This window comes from Hordeum vulgare, chromosome 3H (genome assembly GCF_904849725.1).
Source record: "Hordeum vulgare subsp. vulgare chromosome 3H, MorexV3_pseudomolecules_assembly, whole genome shotgun sequence".
In the NCBI taxonomy this organism is placed as follows: domain Eukaryota; kingdom Viridiplantae; phylum Streptophyta; class Magnoliopsida; order Poales; family Poaceae; genus Hordeum; species Hordeum vulgare.
The window spans coordinates 89,407,212-89,425,080 of NC_058520.1; positions in this window are offsets into that span (position 1 = coordinate 89,407,212).

Sequence of the window (17,869 nt, forward strand, 5' to 3'; positions counted from 1 at the left end):
AGAACGGTTGTCAACCATCTTGTAATCGTGGAACTGCTCCATAACATACATCTCACTCCCAGCATCGGTAGCCCCGAATTTAGATTCGAGCGCCTCCCACAAGTCCTTGGCAACATGCATATGTAAATATGCATCAACCAGCTTATCTCCGATCACACTAATGACTGCTCCAAGGAATAGGACGGTAGCCTCCTTAAACATCTTCTCCTGTTCAGGAGTGATAGTTTCCGTAGGAGTGACACCGGCTACCCAGAACACGTTCATAGCCGTGAGCCATAAGGTGGTTCTCGTTTGCCAACGCTTGAAATAAGTACCGGTAAACTTATCCGGTTTCAGTGCAGCAGCAAAACCATTACTCGAAAAATTCCTACACAAATTAGGTTTTTGGATTGTTGAGTAAATAGGCAATTTTCCGAGTAGATTAATCCATGAAATAATTACCAACATGGCAATGACTAGGTTCATGCCATATTGATCACGGAGTATACTAGCAAGTACTACGCATATAGCAGAAACATCTACGCATATAGGCAGTACTACTAGTGCAGACAGAAACAGGAGAGAGATAAACATATCATACCCTCCGATCGGCCAATTGGCTGTAGCAGCAGCGGTGGCGGCGGCAGCATCCTCTGCCGCCTTCTTCTCGGCTTCGGCCTTCTCACGGACGAGACGGCCAGCTTCGCTCGGTGAAGACATGGCGATGACGAGGGCGACGCGGACGTAGGCGAAGCAGACGGACGGAGGCGAGCAGTCGCGTGATCGCTCCCCAAAAACCTAATCGCCCCTCTCCCGTACAGGAACCGGAGAGGCGGGGTTTTGGAGGCCTGCTCTCCCGTCGACCGTGTATGCGGTAAACAGGACGGAGTGGCCGGCGGCAGCAGCAGCAAAAGGAACAAACGCGTGAGGTAGATGTGATCTGATTCTCGTGATGGCTAGGGTAGGCGATAGCCTGCTTATAAAGGCGGCTGGGTGGCGAGACGTGGACCGAACCCACGTCCGAGTCGGTAACAGCCCACGATCCGACGTCTCGGATCGTGCCCTGTCCGTTACGTATTCTCCGTTCCTGACCGGCAAAAATAAGCGCGTAGGTATGAGATCGGCTCGGCTCATTCCCGCAACCCGCGGCGCGGCGGGTCGGGCGGCGGAGGAGGAGTGCGCGAGGGCACCTTCTCTTCTCACTCTCCAATAGCATGTGGAAGAGAGTCCCTTATAAAGGGGTCCAATTTCTCCTCCACTAGCGGGGTGGGACTAAACTTCCTACCCCCTTGTCATGCCACCACCTACATGGAACCTTGGAGATTTTTCTGAAATTCTCTAATGGGCGTAAGGCCCATCTCTAATTTCAACACCGAAGTCGAGGGCTCACTCCGCCGCGGGCTCCAGCTCCCCATGAGCTCCAGCGCCAGCGCCGGTTGCTCCAGCGAGGGATGTGTCGGCCTGCGCTGGTGGCGCCATCGCCGGATCTTGCCGGTGCTGAAGTCGGGGGTTCGCTCCGTCGCGGGCTCCAGCTTCCCATGAGTTCCAGCGCCAGCGCCGGTTGCTCCAGCGAGGGATGTGGCAGCCTGCGCCGGTGGCTCGATCAAGGGAAGCGCCGCGGCGGCTTCGTCGGTGGCCTCTCTCCTCGGTGCGGTGATTGTGGAGGTCGATGCCTAACTCATGAGCAGCCACTGAGACGTGGGACCAGGGTGGACACGAGCGGATGACAGCGGTCGATGGGAGCGTCTGCTTCTGTCCGCTTCGTACCCATTTGTTCCCATATTTGGGCCAAGTTTGAGTCAGGATGAACAATAAACACATAGCAGGCGGACATCCGCGTCCGTTTGAGTCGTATCGTTGGGCTAAGTTTTGTGTCCGGATCACCCAAACAGACAAAATAGGTCACCCCGTTGGAGTTGCTCTTAGTAAAGTAGATAAATGTGAAGGCAATTTAAAAAAAAACTGACCCATTGAAGCATTCCACGCGTAAAGGTTGGTTTTGCTAGTTCGCTTCTCAATAGCTTTTTTCCTTCTTTTGAAGAACCTCTTTGAGAGGGCAGGGGTTTGTGTAATTTCTATAAAAATGATAAAAATAGTCTAATTTACCCAGATAATTTAATTTACAGAAAAACTAAACCAAAAAGCTACCGGAGCTCGAGGATTATTTGAAAACAATTCGTAGGTCCGAAAATTCGCAAGGACACGCAAGTACAGGGCACACACCTGCCGAAACACCTCCTGCCGTCCATCTATGCCGTCATCCGTCCACATGTTTGAAGACAAGTTGGTTGAAAACTGGATGGAAGTTGTTAACTCTCTTAATCATAAAAACTATACGTGTTTATTTTAGACAAATATGCTTGCTTACCTGTCTGGCTGTCTGTATCCTACACCCCTCTTTTATTACGAACCATGTTCCACAACTTACTACCACTGTTCATCTTCTTCTTCCTTGGTGTCTGCATTCTTGTTATGTTATGTCAGTTCCGTTTTCTCTTCTCATTGTTTCTTGTTCATCCGCTTCTTCCCTTGTCATTACACTGTTCTTATATCATTTCAGTTTTGATTTCTTATCTTCTTTTATCTTGTTCATCCTTCCTCCGTGTTGTTAGAGTTGTGTCGAATATTGTGTATGAGTTGCGTTACATATGGACTTGGTGTTATAGTGTGGATAGGATATATGTAGTGTCATAGTGGACACGTTGTATGCTTGGTCTCTTATATATGAGGAGGCATCCCATGTTGTAACCTATGACGACTAGATAGCGATAGGCTCGCAAAGGGGAGCAGGCGGCTTGTGCCAGCACCCGGGTGGACGGTGTTGTGGTATCTTGGGAAGGAGCGCCCGTAGTCATTGCTCTGGGGAGTAGGCGAGTTCGTCGAACCTCGTTAACAAATCTCGGTGTCGTCATCGTGTTGTCATCGCTTGTTTCTTGGTGGATCAACCGCGTGCCTTGAATTTATCCTAACAAGTTGTATCATGAGCAAGGTTACGAGAGGACGTTGTGCGTCGATCTAGAGATCGAGAAGCAATCACGTGTTTGGATGTCTAGGCGGTGGTGAGTTGCAGTAGCAGGCCATCTGATCGGCGACTCGGCGAGATGCAGCTGATAGCTGCGGCTCAAGAGGAGCAGCTGCACGGCTGCAGGCAGGCAAAGTCACGGGCCAATCGACAACTGGTGAGCGTGTACGCATGCGTACGGAGGCGCGCAAGACCAGGGTCGTGTAGATCCAGGACACCAGGTATCGTTCATGATTTGTTTGGAGACAAAAGCGGGACCGAGTCCCGAAGGGAATCGTCGCCGAGTCGGACTGATCGAGCCATGGCGACGCAGTGTAAAAGCAGGCAGCAGGCGAACGACGAGGCAAGAGCAGATCCAATCGATCCAATCAGGAAGAGAAAAATCCATCAGATTTTGAACACGGACTACGCATCCATCGAAAGCAAGGGCTGAGGCAAAAGCAAAAGCTAGCATCCTGAGTTCTGTGTAGTAGCTACTACACGTGAGAGTATTTGTACGCGGAGTTCGTGTACTTGGGAATTGCGTAGTAAGCTCAGTTATTTTTTCACAGGGTAAGTCAGACAAAGAACCATGACGTCATTGGGTACCAGGTTTGAGGTGGAGAAGTTCAACGGGACTGGAAGCTTTGGGTTATGGCAGACAAGGGTAAAAGATTTGTTGGCACAACAGGGATCTTGAAGGCGTTGTTGCAGGGAGCCAACCAGCTAAGATGGAGGCTGAGGACTGGGAGGAGTTACAGTTGAGGACAGCCGAAACTATACGGTTGTGTTTGTCGGACCAGGTTATTTATCATGTGATGGATGAGAATTCGCCGAAGAAGATCTGGGAGAAGCTGGAGAGTCAATTTATGTCCAAGACTGCGACGACAAAGGTGTATCTGAAGCAAAAGTTGTATGGGATGAAGATGGAGGAGGGGTCGAATCTTGTGAAGTATATGAACGGGTTTAATCAAGTCATGACAGATCTAGCACGCTTGGGTGCGACGATTGATGATGAGGATAGGGCAATTCTGCTTGTTTGTTCATTGCCATCGTCCTATGACCATTTGATCACTTCTTTGATGCACGACAAGGTGACCGTCAAGAATGAGGATATTACTGCGGCCTTGCTATCTTATCATATGAGAAAGAAGAATGCGGTGGAAGTCTCTCATGATGAAGGTTTGCTAATCAAGGGTGAAGAGTGGCGGAAGGGATATGAGGCAGGGAAGAACACGAAAAAGAAAAGGTAAATACAGTGTCACAAGTGTAAGCAGAGGGGGCAAAAAGGACTGTCCATGGCTCAATGGTGGGTCAAGTGCTAATATGGCAATTCATAGTGATGACTCGTAGTATCAGACAGGCGGTCAACCAAAAGTGAAGCATGGATGTTGGATTCAGCTTGCTCTTTTCATGCGACACCCGACAAGGAGTGGTTCTCTTCGTACAAGTCTCGTGATTTCTGTTTAGCCTATATGGGCGATGACACTGGTTATTGTGTTGCCGGAGTAGGTGACATCAAAATCAAGATGTTTGACGGAGTTGTGCAGATGCTTCGGAGTGTCAGGCATGTGCCGGGGCTAATAAGGAGGAATCAAATTTCGCTTGGAGTTCTTCATGATGGTGGTATGGTATTCCGTTGTGATCGGGATAACAAGACCATGAAAGTCATGGAAGATGAGGGGACCGCAATGATTGGAGCGAGGACGACTTCACGTCTTTACAAGTTGCAAGGAAGCACTATTGCAGGTGGAGTCACGGAGACTGGAGTTGCATAAGTAGCAGCGGGATCCCAAGGAGGCGGCGGGTCTGGGCAAGACTCGTCAGGTAGCTCTTGGTAAGGTACGAAGAAGACAACACAGGTCCGGAGTACATGGAAGTTTGACGCATGGACAAATTCAAAGTGGTGAAAAAATTCGCCAAGGTGGAGTTCGTTAGAGTTGTGTCGAATATTGTGTACGAGTTGGGTTATGTATGGACTTGGTGTTGTAGTGTGGTACGACACATGTAGTGTCGTAGTCGGACACATTCTACCCTTGGTCTCTTATATATAAGGAGGCACCCACGTTGTAACCTATGACGACTATATAGCGACAGACTCGCAAGGTGGAGTCGACGGCTTGTGCCAGCGCCCGGGTGGCCGGTGTTGCGGTATCTCGGGGAGGAGCGTCCGTAGTCATTTCCCCGGGGAGTAGGCGAGTTCGCCGAACCTCATTAACAAATCTCGCTGTCGTCATCGTGCTGTGATCGCTTTTTCCTCGGTGCATCGACCGCGTACCTCGAATTTATTCTAACAAGTGGTATCATGAGCAAGGTTACGAGAAGGACGTTGTGCGTCGATCTAGAGATGGAGAAGTAATCACGTGGTTGGATGTCTAGGCGGTGGTGAGTTGCAGCAGCAGGCCATGTGATCGGCAACTCGGCGAGATGCAGCTGATAGCTGCAGCTCAAGAGGAGAAGTCGCACGGCTGGAGGCAGGCAAAGTCACGGGCCAATCGACAACTGGTGAGCGTGTACGCATGTGTACGGAGGCGCGCAAGACCAGGGTCGTGTACATCCAGGACACCAGGTATCGTTCGGGATTTGTTTGGAGACAAAAACGGGACCGAGTCCTGAAGTTAATCGTCGCCGAGTCAGACTACTCGAGCCGTGGCGACGCAGTATAAAAGCAGGCAGCACGCGAATGACGAGGCAAGAGCAGATCCAATCGGGATGAGAAAAATCCATCAGATTTTGAACAGGGACTACGCATCCATCGAAAGCAAGGGCTGAGGCAAAAGCAAAAGCTACCATCGTGATTTGTGTGTGGTAGCTACTACACGTGAGAGTATTTGCACATGGAGTTTGTTTACTTGGGCATTGCGTAGAAAGCTCAGTTAATTTTTTGCAGGGTCAGTCATACAAAGAACCATTGCGTCATTGGGTACCAGGTTTGAAGTGGAGAAGTTCGACGGGACTGGAAGCTTTGGGTTATGGCAGACAAGGGTGAAAGATTTGTTAGCACAACATGGATGCTTGAAGGCGTTGTTGTAGGAAGACAAGCCAGCTAAGATGGATGCTGAGGACTGGGAGGAGTTAGAGTTGACGACAGCCGAAACTATACAGTTGTGTTTGTCGGACCAGATTATTTATCATGTGATTGATGAGAATTTGCCGAAGAAGATCTGGGAGAAGCTGGAGAGTCAATTTATGTCCAAGACTGCAACGACCAAGGTGTATCTAGAGCAAAAGTTGTATCGGATGAAGATGCAGGAGGGGTCGGATCTTGTGGAGTATGTGAACGCCTTTAATCAAGTCGTGACTGATCTAGCACGTTTGGGTGCGACGATTGACGACGAGGATAGGGAAATTCTGCTTCTTTGTTCATTGCCATCGTCGTATGATCATTTGATCACTACTTTAACGCACGACAAGGAGACCGTGAAGAATGAGCATGTTACTGCGGCCTTGCTATCTTATCATATGAGAAATAAGAATGCGGTAGTCTCTCATGGTGAAGGTTTGCTAGTAAAGGGTGAAGAGTGGCGGAAGGGATATGAAGCAGGGAAGAACAAGAAAAAGAAAAAGAAAATACAGTGTGACAAGTGTAAGCAGAGGGGACATATTAAAAATGACTGTCCAAAGCTCAATGGTGGGTCAAGTGCTAATATGAAAATTCATAGTGATGACTCGTAGTATCAGGCAGGCGGTCAACAAAAAGTAAAGCGTGGATGTTGGATTCAACTTGCTCTTTTCATGCGACACACACCAAGGAGTGGTTCTCTTCGTACAATTCAGGTGATTTTGGTTTAGCCTATATGGGCGATGACTCTTGTTATTGTGTTGTCGAAGTAGGTGACATCAAAATAAAGATGCTTGACGGTGTTGAGTGGATGCTTCGGGGAGTCACGCATGTGCCGGGGCTAAGGAGGAATCTAATTTTGCTTGGAGTTCTTCATGATGGTGGTATGGTATTCCATTGTGATCGTGATAAGAAGACCATGGAAAGCATGGACGATGAGGTGACCATGATGATTGGAGCGAGGATGGCTTCACGTCTATACAAGTTGCAAGGAAGCACTATTGCAGGTGGAGTCACGGAGACTGGAGTTGCAGGAGTAGTAGTGGGATCCCACGGAGACGGTGGGTCAGGGGCAGACTAGTCGGGTAGATCTTGGTAAGCTACGAAGAAGACAACACAGGTCCAGAGTACATGGAAGTTTAACGCATGGACAAATTCAAAGTGGTGAAAAATATTCGCCAAGGTGGAGTTTGTTAGAGTTGTGTCGAATATTGTGTACGAGTTGGGTTACATATGGACTTGGTGTTGTAGTGTGGGTGGGATACATGTAGTGTCATAGTCAGACACGTTGTACCCTTGGTCTCTTATATATGAGGAGGCACCCACGTTGTAACCTATGACGACTATATATCGATAGGCTCGCAAGGGGGAGTCAGCAGCTTGTGCCGGCGCCTGGGTGGCCGGTGTTGCAGTATCTCGGGGAGGTGCGCCCGTAGTCATTGTCCCGGGGAGTAGGCGAGTTTGCCGAACCTCGTTAACAAATCTCGGTGTCGTCATCGTGCTGTGATCGCTTGTTCCTTGATAGATCGACCGCGTACCTCAAATTTATTCTAACAAGTGGTATCACGAGCAAGGTTACGAGGAGGATGTTGTGTGTCGATCTAGAGATGGAGAAGCAATCATGTGGTTGGATGTCTAGGCGGCGGTGAGTTGCAGCAGCAGGCCATGTGATCGGCGACTCGGCAAAATGCAACTTATATCTGCGGCTCAAGAGGAGAAGCCACACGGCTGCAGACAGGCAAAGTCACGGGCCAATCGACAACTGGTGAGCGTGTACGCATGCGTACGGAGGTGCGCAAGACCAGGGTCATGTACATCCTGGATACCAGGTTTCGTTCGGGATTTGTTTGGAGAGAAACACGGGACCGAGTCCCGAAGTGAATCGTCGCCGAGTCAGACTACTCGAGCCGTGGCGACGCAGTATAAAAGCAGGCATCACGCGAATGACGAGGCAAGAGCAGATCCAATCGGGATGAGAAAAAATCCATCAGATTTTGAACAGGGACTACGCATCCATCGAAAGCAAGGGCTAAGGCAAAAGCAAAAGCTACCATCGTGATTTGTACGCGGAGTTCGTGTACTTGGGCATTGTGTAGAAAGCTCATTTAATTTTTTGCAGGGTCAGTCATACAAAGAAACGTGGCGTCATTGGGTACCAGGTTTGAGGTGGAGATGTTCGACGGGACTGGAAGCTTTGGGTTATGGCAGACAAGGGTTAAAGATTTGTTGGCACAATAGGGATGCTTGAAGGCGTTGTTGCGGGAAGCCAAGCCAGCTAAGATCGAGGCTGAGGACAGGGAGGAGTTATAGTTGAGGATAGCCGAAACTATACAGTTGTGTTTGTCGGGCGAGGTTATTTATCATGTGATGGATGACAATTCGCTGAAGAAGATCTGGGAGAATGTGGAGAGTCAATTTAAGTCCAAGACTGCTATGACCAAGGTGTATCTGAAGAAAAATTTGTATAGGATAAAGATGCATGAGGGGTCGGATCTGGTGGAGTATATGAATGCCTTTAATCAAGTCGTGACGGATGTAGCACGCTTGTGTGCCATGATTGACGGCGAGGATATGGCAACTCTGCTTCTTTGTTCATTGCCATCGTTGTATGACCATTTGATCACAACTTTCACGCACGACAAGGAGACCGTGAAGAATGAGGATGTTACTGCGGCCTTGCTATCTTATCATATGAGAAAGAAGAATGCGGTGGAAGTCTCTCATGGTGAAGGTTTGCTAGTCAAGGGTGAAGAGTGGCGGAAGGGATATGAGGCATGGAAAAACAAGAAAAATAAATATAAAATACAGTGTCACAAGTGTAAGCAGAGGGGACATATTAAAAGGACTGTCCAGAGCTCAATGGTGGGTCAAGTGCTAATATGGCAATTCATAGTGATGACTCGTAGTATCAGATAGGCGGTCAACCAAAAGTGAAGCGTGGATGTTGGATTCATCTTGCTCTTTTCATGCGACACCCAACAAGGAGTGGTTCTCTTTGTACAAGTCTGGTGATTTTGGTTTAGCCTATATGGGCGATAGGTGACATCAAAATCAAGATGTTTGATGCAGTTGAGCGGATGCTTCGGGGAGTCAGGCATGTGCCGGGGCTAAGGAGGAATCTAATTTTTCTTGGAGTTCTTCATGATGGTGGTATGGTATTCCGTTGTGATCGGGATAAGAAGACCATGGAAATCATGGAAGATGAGGTGACCGTGCTGATTGGAGCGAGGACTGCTTCGCGTCTTTACAAGTTGCAAGGAAGCACTATTGCTGGTGGATTCATGGATATTGGAGTTGCAGGAGTAGCAGCGGGATCCTACGGAGGCGACGGGTCTGGGGCAGACTCGTTAGGTAGTTCTTGGTAAGCTATGAAGAAGACAACACAGGTCCGAAGTACATGGAAGTTTGACGCATGTACAAATTCAAAGTGGTGAAAAATATTCGCCAAGGTGGAGTTTGTTTGAGTTGTGTCGAATATTGTGTACGAGTTGGGTTACATATGGACTTTGTGTTGTAGTGTGGGTAGGATACATGTAGTGTCGTAGTCGGATGCTTTGTACCCTTGGTCTCTTATATATGAGGAGGCACCCAGATACGTCCCAAACGTATCTATAATTTCTGTTTGTTCCTTGCTCTTTTGGGTGACATTGTTATGTGTTTCGCTACACTTCCATACCTTTTTACATATATTTGGACTAACCTACTAACTTAGTGCACCCAGTGCTAGTTTTTGTGTGCTGATGTGTGTGAATTACAGGTTTATACCCATATTTACAATGCCCGAAAAATTCCATAGAAGATAATAAAAAATCAACATTCCAGAAGACTCCAGACGCACGAAGGAGAGCCAGAGGGGGCCACCCCCACCCAGGCGGCCACCTGTTGTGGCCTAGGGGGAGGCCGTGCCACTGGGCCGCTTGGGCGAGTGGGTCCTCCCCTAGTGTCCCCCCTTTGGCCCTATTTTTACCCCCATGGAGGAAACCCTGGTTCGAGAACTGTCGTGGTTTTGCCACGGCAGATGTCCTCGTGAAAGGACTTAGTGAAGGAGCCATCGCACCCTAGTGGCGACTCAAAGGGGGTGAGCAAAAGCGAGTCTCGGATTTACCCAGGTTCGGCCCCTCGTGTCGAGGTAAAAGCCTACGTCCTGCTTTGTGTAGATTGATGGTGGTTTCGATTACAAGGAGGGCGTAACTCGCCTGACCTAGCTCTCGATGATTTCTAACTTGCCCTATCTTCCACTGGGACTCGGCTTTATATATAGGTCGAGGCCCTAGGGTTTACAAGAGTCCTAACCACGCTACAGATCGTGGTTTTCCATATCTCTAAGTCGTCGTGCTTTCCAAGATTGGAAACCTCCTTGGCGGATTATCCTCCGCATCATCTCCTGAACCGCCATCCAGCTTCTGGGCCCCTGGGCCAAGGCTTGCATTACTAAAGGATGAGTCACCCCTTTAGTGACCCGACCCAGCTAGGGCGGGTTACACCGCAGGTAATATCCCCAACATTAGGCCCCATATTGACTTGAATTTATTCATGCCAATGAACTTCCACTCATTTTGGGGCGACTTGTATCACTCCCATCTTTTGACGAACAACAAGCCGCCATCCATCATGCATTGTTTGAGCCGCCAAGTAGTTTCTTGATGACATCACCCTTTCCCTCCAATTTGGGACTTAATGATGCAACCTCTGATACGTCTCCATCGTATCTACTTTTCCAAACTCTTTTGCCCTTGTTTTGGACTCTAATTTGCATAATTTCAATGGAACTAACCCAGACTGACGATGTTTTCAGCAGAACTTCCATGGTGTTGTTTTTGTGCTGAAATGAAAGTTCTCAGAACGTCCATAAAATTTACGGAGAATATTTCTAGAAAATATGAAAAATACCTACGCAAAGATCCACCAGAGGGGACGGGCCAGTGGGCCACAAGCCCTGTAGCCGCGGCCTCCCCCCTGGCTGCGGCTACCAGGCTTGTGGGGCCCACGTGTCTCTGCCGCCCCCAATTCTAGCACTATTTATTCCCTTTCGTCCCGGAAAAATCAAGAGAGAAGATTTCATCGCGTTTCATGATCCAGAGGCGCCGCCACATCCCGTTCTTCCCCTAGAGGGCAAATCTGGAGTCCGTTTTGGGCTCCGGATCAAGGAGATCGCCACCATCGTCATCATCAACCTTCTTCCCTCTCCAATTCCATGAAGCTCTTCATCGTTCGTGAGTAATCAATTCGTAGGCTCGCTGGGCGGTGATGAGTAGGATCAGATCTATCATGTAATCGAGTTAGTTTTGACGGGGATTGATCCCTAGTATCCACTATGTTCTGAGATTGATGTTGCTACTACTTTGCCATCCTTAATGCTTGACAATAGGTGTTGGGGAACGTCGCATGGGAAACAAAAATTTTCCTACGCGCACGAAGACCTATCATGGTGATGTCCATCTACGAGAGGGGATGAGTGATCTACGTACCCTTGTAGATCGCACAGCAGAAGCGTTAGAGAACGCGGTTGATGTAGTGGAACGTCCTCACGTCCCTCGATCCGCCCCGCGAACAATCCCGCGATCAGTCCCACGATCTAGTACCGAACGGACGGCACCTCCGCGTTCAGCACACGTACAGCTCGATGATGATCTCGGCCTTCTTGATCCAGCAAGAGAGACGGAGAGGTAGAAGAGTTCTCCGGCAGCGTGACGGCGCTCCGGAGGTTGGTGATGATCTTATCTCAGCAGGGCTCCGCCCGAGCTCCGCAGAAACACGATCTAGAGGAAAAACTATGGAGGTATGTGGTCGGGCAGCCGTGAGAAAGTCGTCTCAAATCTGCCCTAAAAGCCCCATATATATAGGAGGAGGGAGGGGGACCTTGCCTTGGGGTCCAAGGGACTCCCAAGGGGTCGGCCGAGCCAAGGGGGGGAGGACTCCCCCCCCAAACCGAGTTGGACTTGGTTTGGTGGGAGGATTCCCCTCCCTTCCCACTTCTTCCCTCTTGTTTTTTCTTTTCCTTTGATTTTCTTATCTTGGCGCATAGGCTCCCTTGGGGCTGTCCCACCAGCCCACTAAGGGCTGGTGTGTCCCCCAAAAGCCTATGGGCTTCCCCGGAGTGGGTTGCCCCCCTCCGGTGAACTCCCGGAACCCATTCGTCATTCCCGGTACATTCCCGGTAACTCCGAAAACCTTCCGGTAATCAAATGAGGTCATCCTATATATCAATCTTCGTTTCCGGACTATTCCGGAAACCCTCGTGACGTCCGTGATCTCATCCGGGACTCCGAACAACATTCGTAACCAACCATATAACTCAAATACGCATAAAACAACGTCGAACCTTAAGTGTGCAGACCCTGCGGGTTCGAGAACTATGTAGACATGACCCGAGAGACTCCTCGGTCAATATCCAATAGCGGGACCTGGATGCCCATATTGGATCCTACATATTCTACGAAGATCTTATCGTTTGAACCTCAGTGCCAAGGATTCGTATAATCCCGTATGTCATTCCCTTTGTCCTTCGGTATGTTACTTGCCCGAGATTCGATCGTCAGTATCCATATACCTATTTCAACCTCGTTTACCGGCAAGTCTCTTTACTCGTTCCGTAATACAAGATCCCGCAACTTACACTAAGTTACATTGCTTGCAAGGCTTGTGTGTGATGTTGTATTACCGAGTGGGCCCCGAGATACCTCTCCGTCACACGGAGTGACAAATCCCAGTCTTGATCCATACTAACTCAACTAACACCTTCGGAGATACCTGTAGAGCATCTTTATAGTCACCCAGTTACGTTGCGACGTTTGATACACACAAAGCATTCCTCCGGTGTCAGTGAGTTATATGATCTCATGGTCATAGGAATAAATACTTGACACGCAGAAAACAGTAGCAACAAAATGACACGATCAACATGCTACGTCTATTAGTTTGGGTCTAGTCCATCACGTGATTCTCCCAATGACGTGATCCAGTTATCAAGCAACAACACCTTGTTCATAATCAGAAGACACTGACTATCATCGATCAACTGGCTAGCCAACTAGAGGCATGCTAGGGACGGTGTTTTGTCTATGTATCCACACATGTAAATGAGTCTTCTTTCAATACAATTATAGCATGGATAATAAACTATTATCTTGATACAGGAATTATAATAATAACTATACATTTATTATTGCCTCTAGGGCATAATTCCAACAGTCTCCCACTTGCACTAGAGTCAATAATCTAGCCCTCACATCACCATGTGAATTACATTGTAATAAATCTAACACCCATACAGTTCTGGTGTCGATCATGTTTTGGCCGTGGAAGAGGCTTAGTCAGCGGGTCTGCTACATTCAGATCCGTGTGCACTTTGCATATATTTACGTCCTCCTCCTCGACGTAGTCGCGGATGAGGTTGAAGCGTCGTTTGATGTGTCTGGTCTTCTTGTGAAACCTTGGTTCCTTTGCTAAGGCAATGGCACCAGTGTTGTCACAGAACAAGGTTATTGGATCCAGTGCACTTGGCACCACTCCAAGATCCGTCATGAACTCCTTCATCCAGACACCCTCCTTAGCCGCCTCCGAGGCAGCCATGTACTCCGCTTCACATGTAGAATCTGCTACGACGCTTTGCTTGGAACTGCACCAGCTTACTGCACCCCCATTAAGAATAAATACGTATCCGGTTTGCGACTTAGAGTCGTCCGGATCTGTGTCAAAGCTTGCATCGACGTAACCTTTTACGGCGAGCTCTTCGTCACCTCCATACACGAGAAACATCTCCTTAGTCCTTTTCAGGTACTTCAGGATATTCTTGACCGCCGTCCAGTGATCCACTCCTGGATTACTCTGGAACCTACCTGCCATACTTATGGCCAGGCTAACATCCGGTCTAGTGCACAACATTGCATACATGATAGAACCTATGGCTGAAGCATAGGGGACGGAGCGCATATGCTCTCTATCTTCATCAGTTGCTGGGCACTGAGTCTTACTCAATCTCGTACCTTGTAACACTGGCAAGAACCCTTTCTTGGACTGTTCCATTTTGAACCTCTTCAAAACTTTATCAAGGTATGTGCTTTGTGAAAGTCCTATCAGGCGTTTTGATCTATCCCTATAGATCTTAATGCCTAGAATGTAAGCAGCTTCTCCTAGGTCCTTCATAGAGAAACTTTTATTCAAGTAACCTTTTATGCTCTCCAAAAGATCTACGTTGTTTCCAATCAGTAATATGTCATCCACATATAATATTAGAAACGCCACAGAGCTCCCACTCACTTTCTTGTAAATACAAGATTCTCCAACCACTTGTATAAACCCAAATGCTTTGATCACCTCATCAAAGCATTTGTTCCAACTCCGAGATGCTTGCACCAGTCCATAAATGGATCGCTGGAGCTTGCACACCTTGTCAGCATTTTTAGGATCGACAAAACCTTCGGGTTGCATCATATACAACTCTTCCTTAAGGAAACCGTTAAGGAACGCCGTTTTGACATCCATCTGCCAGATTTCATAATCGAAAAATGCAGCTATTGCTAACATGATTCTGACGGACTTAAGCATCGCTACGGGAGAGAAAGTCTCATCGTAGTCAATTCCTGGAACTTGTGAAAAACCCTTTGCCACAAGTCGAGCTTTATAAACGATCACATTACCGTCAGCGTCCGTCTTCTTCTTAAAGATCCATTTGTTCTGAATAGCCTTGCGGCCCTCAGGCAGCATCTCCAAAGTCCACACTTTGTTCTCATACATGGATCCTATCTCGGATTTCATGGCTTCTAGCCATTTGTTGGAATCTGGGCCCACCATTGCTTCTTCATAATTTGCAGGTTCATTGTAGTCTAACAACATGATTGATAAGACGGGATTACCGTACCACTCTGGAGCAGCGCGTGATCTCGTCGACCTGCGTGGTTCAACAGAAACTTGAACTGGAGTTTCATGATCATCATCATTAACTTCCTCCTCAACCGGCGTCGCAATGACAGAGGTTTCCCCTTGCCCTGCGCCACCATCCAGAGGGATGAGAGGTTCGACAACCTCGTCAAGTTCTATTTTCCTCCCACTCAATTCTCTCGAGAGAAACTCCTTCTCGAGAAAAGTTCCGTTCTTAGCAACAAACACTTTGCCCTCGGATTTGAGATAGAAGGTGTACCCAACTGTCTCTTTTGGGTAACCTATGAAGACACACTTTTCCGCTTTGGGTTCCAGCTTTTCAGGCTGAAGCTTTTTGACATAAGCATTACATCCCCAAACTTTAAGAAACGACAACTTTGGCCTTTTGCCATACCACAGTTCGTATGGTGTCGTCTCAACGGATTTCGATGGTGCCCTATTTGAAGTGAATGCAGCTGTTTCTAATGCATGCCCCCAAAACGATAACGACAAATCAGTAAGAGACATCATAGATCGCACCATTTCTAATAAAGTACGATTACGACGTTCGGACACACCATTACGCTGTGGTGTTCCAGGCGGTGTTAACTGCGAAACAATTCCACATTGTCTTAAGTGAGTACCAAACTCGAAACTCAGATATTCACCCCCACGATCAGACCGTAGGAACTTGATCTTCTTGTTACGATGATTTTCCACTTCACTCTGAAATTGTTTGAACTTTTCAAATGTTTCAGACTTGTGCTTCATCAAGTAGACATAACCATATCTACTTAGATCGTCAGTGAAGGTGAGAAAATAACGATATCCGCCGCGTGCCTCCATGCTCATTGGACCACACACATCGGTATGTATGATTTCCAACAAGTCACTTGCACGCTCCATTGTTCCGGAGAACGGAGTCTTAGTCATCTTGCCCATGAGGCATGGTTCGCACGTGTCAAGTGAATCAAAGTCAAGTGACTCCAAAAGTCCATCAGCATGGAGTTTCTTCATGCACTTTACACCAATATGACCCAAGCGGCAGTGCCACAGAAATATGGCGCTATCATTGTTTACTCTAACTCTTTTGGTCTCAATGTTATGTATATGCGTATCTCTATCAAGATTCAATATGAACAATCCTCTCACATTCGGTGCATGACCATAAAAGATGTTACTCATAGAAATAGAACAACCATTATTCTCAGACTTAAAAGAGTAACCGTCTCGCAATAAACAAGATCCAGATATAATGTTCATGCTCAACGCAGGCACTAAATAACAATGATTTAAGTTCATCACTAATCCCGATGGTAGTTGAAGTGACACTGTGCCGACGGCGATTGCATCAACCTTGGAACCGTTTCCTACGCGCATCGTCACTTCGTCTTTCGCCAGCCTTCGTCTATTCCGCAGTTCCTGCTTCGAGTTGCAAATGTGAGCAACAGAACCGGTATCGAATACCCAGGCACTACTACGAGAGCCGGTTAAGTACACATCAATAACATGTATATCAAATATACCTGATTTTTCTTTGCCCGCCTTCTTATCTGCCAGATACTTGGGGCAATTGCGCTTCCAGTGACCCATACCCTTGCAATAGAAGCACTCTGTTTCAGGCTTAGGTCCAGCCTTGGGTTTCTTCGGTGGATTGGCAACGGGCTTGCCGCTCTTCTTCGAATTGCCCTTCTTGCCTTTGCCGTTTCTCTTGAAACTAGTGGTCTTGCTCACCATCAACACTTGATGTTCTTTACGGAGTTCAGACTCTGCGACTTTCAGCATCGCAAACAACTCGCCGGGAGACTTGTTCATCCCTTGCATGTTGTAGTTCAACACAAAGCCTTTATAGCTTGGCGGCAGTGATTGAAGGATTCTGTCAGTGATAGCTTCTTGCGGGAGTTCAATCCCCAGTTCAGCTAGACGGTTTGAGTACCCAGACATTTTGAGCACATGTTCACTGACAGACGAGTTTTCCTCCATCTTGCAAGCATAGAATTTATCGGAGGTCTCATACCTCTCGATCCGGGCGTTCTTCTGAAAGATAAACTTCAACTCCTGGAACATCTCAAATGCTCCATGACGCTCAAAGCGACGTTGAAGTCCCGGTTCTAAGCCATACAAGACTGCACATTGAACTATTGAGTAGTCCTCCTTACGTGCTAACCAAGCGTTCTTAACATCCTGATCAGCCGTAGCGGGTGGTTCATCTCCTAGCGCAGCATTAAGGACATAATCCTTCTTTCCAGCTTGTAAGATTAGCTTAAGATTACGAGCCCAGTCTACAAAGTTGCTTCCATCATCTTTCAACTTAGCTTTCTCTAGGAACGTATTAAAATTCAGGATGACACTTGCGTGAGCCATGATCTACAACACAAATACATTCAAAGTGGACTTAGACTATGTTCAAGATAATTAGAGTTCAACTTAATCAAATTATATGCTAAACTCCCACTCAAAAGGTACATCTCTCTAGTCATTTGAGTGGTTCATGATCCACTTACACTATCGCAAGTCCGATCATCACGTGAGTCGAGAGTAGTTTCAGTGGTAAGCATCCCTATGCTAATCATATCAGCTATATGATTCATGATCGACCTTTCGGTCTCATGTGTTCCGAGGCCATGTCTGCACATGCTAGGCTCGTCAAGCTTAACCCGAGTGTTCCGCGTGCGCAACTGTTTTGCACCCGTTGTATGTGAACGTTAAGTCTATCACACCCGATCATCACGTGGTGTCTCGAAACGACAAACTGTAGCAACGGTGCACAGTCGGGGAGAACACAATTTCGTCTTGAAATTTTAGTGAGAGATCACCTTATAATGCTACCGTCGTTCTAAGCAAAATAAGGTGCATAAAAGGATTAACATCACATGCAATTCATAAGTGACATGATATGGCCATCATCACGTGCTTCTTGATCTCCATCACCAAAGCACCGGCACGATCTTCTTGTCACCGGCGCCACA